A 3683-nucleotide genomic window follows, 5' to 3' on the forward strand; every position below is an offset into this window, starting at 1 on the left:
TTGATGCACTTTATTGCTTGATTTCAGGACCAAAAAGGAAGCAAGAAAAGGGGAGGTAACTTGCAAGGTTAATAAGAAAAGTGATTGCCAATAACACTCTCAAAAAGCCATCAATGCCCATGTTAGAGAGTCACGTTAACTAAGTTAACGTGAACTCTAACGTGGAGAAGAGAAGTTGAGTCAACGTTAGTGACACTTAACATTGTCACTAACATTGGCAATTACTCATAAGTGGCCACGTTAGAAGCCACGTTAACCTAGTTAGGTTAACGTGGCCTCTAACGTTAAGGGGGGAAGAGAAGCCAACGTTAGTGACACTCAACATTGTCACTAACGTTGGCCTATGGTGCAAAGTACCACGTTAACTCCCACGTTAACTTGGTTAACGTGGGAACTAACGTAACGGATGAAGAGTTGTCGACAACGTTAGTGACACTCAACATTGTCACTAGCAACCACACAACCCCCAAGAGTCACGTTAACTTCCACGTTAACTTGGTTAACGTGGAAGCTAACGATGAGAAATGAAGGATGAGCCAACGTTAGTGACACTCAACATTGTCACTAACGTTGGGATGGCTAAAGATGGCCACGTTAACCTAGTTAACGTGGACTCTAACGTGAGACCTAGGGGCACATTGGAACGTTAGTGACAATGTTGAATGTCACTAACGTTCTCGAAGGATGGCAAGGGCCACGTTAAAAGCCACGTTAACCTAGTTAACGTGGGCTTTAACGTGAAGCAAGAAGGGGCACACTGGAACGTTAGTGACAATGTTGAGTGTCACTAACGTTCTCGAAGGTTAACAAGGCAACGTTAAAAGCCACGTTAACCTTGTTAATGTGGGTTTTAACGTGAGGCAAAGGGGTGCATTGGAACGTTAGTGACAATGTTAAGTGTCACTAACGTTCTCGAACTTATATTTTCACTAAATATTAACACCCCTAACGTCCTAAACTAAAGTCTCCGCCCACTTCGCACTTTCTCTCTGCATGTAAAGCCAAGCCCAAATAAAGAAAGGAACTGCTTCAAACTCAAGATCCAAAGGCCCAAGACTTGAAGAATCACACTAGAAGCTGAGAAGAGTAGTATATATAGGAGTAGCTTTGAATTGAGAAGAAGTTCTGGAGTCTGGGAAAAAGAGAACTACTCTCTGTATTTTACTTTCTTTGCAATTTCTAGTTTTATGATGTATTCTCCATCTTTGTTTTCATTTTCAAGAGCTATGAACAACTAAACCCCTTTCATTGGGTTAGGGAGCTCTGTTGTAATTTGATGGATCAATACTAATTTTCATTATTCTTCTTCTATCTTTCCTCTTGATTTTACTTGAAAGCTTTCGATCTTCATCCAATTGAGTAGTTATCTTGGAAGAGAAGCTATTCAAACTTGGATCTCTTTTGAACCTTGAAAGAGGAATGAAGAGATCAAGCTAGAAATGCTTTCTCATGCTGGACCAAATTGGGTTTGGATGGGTATGTGACTGTAACCCTCTCAATACTTGATTTGGGAAATGCATGTGGTATAATCAGTGACCATACTTCATCTCTTCTCATGAGCAATTGACCAAGGAATTGGCTATTGATCAAGATTTGAGAGATTGAATTGCAAGAAATTGAAATTCAATCACTTAAGATTGCCAAGGAGATCAATGAGTGCATTGATTGAGGAAGAGATGAAAATGAACTTGATCCGGAGAATTGCAACATCTCCTAAGCCCAATGAACTCCCCATCTCTGATCTTACCCATTCTCTTTAATTTCTACCATTTACTTTCATGAGCGAATCCCCCATTCCCATTTACAATTCTGCAATTTATTTTCAGTCACTTACTTCCAGTCCTTTAATTCTAGCATTTACTTTTCTGTTATTTACATTCCCGCCATTTTATTTTCTGCAACTCTCAACCCAAATTCTGGATTCGCTCAACTAGAACATTCTTCTAATTAAAGTTGCTTGATCAATCAATCCCTGTGGGATTCGACCTCACTCTATTGTGAGTTTTTACTTGACGACAAATTCGGTACACTTGCCGAAGGGAGATTTGTTGAGAGACAAGTTTTCCGCGCATCAGCTGCCCAGGCCCAAGTCCAACTTGTTTCTGAGTGTATTTCATGCAGAATTGAAGTCCAAGCAAAGGGGGAGCAAATAGTTTAGCCAACATGAGCCTTTAGTTAGTTTTCTAGAGAGAGAAGCTCCCTCTTCTCTCTAGAATTAGGTTAGGATTAGGGTAGATTATCCTAAATTCAAGTTCAATTACTTGATCTCATCTTGTCTCCTTTATAATTTCTCATTTCTACATCTTGATTCTCTTATTTGTGATGTTAATTTCTCATTTTGCTCTCTTTTGTGATGATGAACTCATATTGGATTTGATTTGTTTTTAATACAATTTATTGATGAATTGAGTTGTGATCTTACTTTTCTTGCACTTAATAGTTGTTAGATTTATTCATTCTTGCAATTTATGATGCTTACTTTTATTGCACTCTATGTGTTTGATGAAATGCTCTCTTTAATTTTTGAGTAGTTTTGTCAACTCTTGGCCTAAGCCAAGGGAATTGGGTAACCTTGAGTCATTGGGTATGATAGATTTGGTGATTTGAGAACCCATGGTGATCAATTTGACACCCATTGACGCTAACCCACTACTAAGTTAATTGGTAGGTAGGTTAGGACTTAAGGGTGAATGTGATCAAATCTATTTGACGTACTTCAAGCTTAGGAGTAAACGTTACGTACTTAAAGCTTTTGGGAAGTAGACTTAATAGGTTGGCCTCTCATAATTATCAATATTCGGTTTGTTGACAAGGATGGCGATCTCAATTACCCAAGTCTTAACCAAGAGTTCTTTATCTTACTTCCTTTATTCACTTGCTAATTTTATGCTCTTGTCATCTCATGAACCAAACCCCCTCCCCCCTTTTTACCCCTTCATAGCGAATAACTAAGCATTACATTGTATTTCTAGGGAGACGACCCGGAGTCCAAATACTTCGGTTAATTTTCATTGGGTTTGTACATGTGACAAAACCAAAATTATTTTTTTTTAATTTGATGTGAGAGTTGTTTGTTGGTTTGGAGCTATACTTGCAACATAAATATTTTGTGAAATTCCTTACCGACAATAAGTCTTGTGTCAAATTAATGGCACCGTTGCCGGGAAATTGCAATGGTGCTATGTTATTGGCTATTGTATATATTGTGAATAACTTGAGTTTTGGTTTGTCTGCTAGTTTTTACAAGTTAGAATTTTATCTTCTTTGTTTCTTATTGATTTTTTTTATTCTCTCTTTTACTATGAATTCTCATCCTTTTGGCTATGAGTGTAGTTCAAACTATGTTGTAGGAAATGAAAGCTCCAATGAGAATATGCATCAAGGGTTTGGAATTCAAGGATGGGAGGAACCTCAAGCTTATGAACAACCTTCATGGCAACAACCTCCTACGAACTCCTATGGGTATAATCCTGATCCTAATGTGTATCAATCCAATGTGTGTGATGACCTTCATTGTGGTTGTCAACCACAATCATCATATGCATGTGATCCCATTCCTCAATATAGCCACACACCATACTCACAAGCCTTGCATCACCATTCAACTCCATATGACCATAATTCACACAGACCATATCAACCACCATTTGAATCACATCTAGAACAACCACCATCCCCATACC

Source organism: Arachis ipaensis, chromosome B08 (genome assembly GCF_000816755.2).
Source record: "Arachis ipaensis cultivar K30076 chromosome B08, Araip1.1, whole genome shotgun sequence".
NCBI lineage: Eukaryota > Viridiplantae > Streptophyta > Magnoliopsida > Fabales > Fabaceae > Arachis > Arachis ipaensis.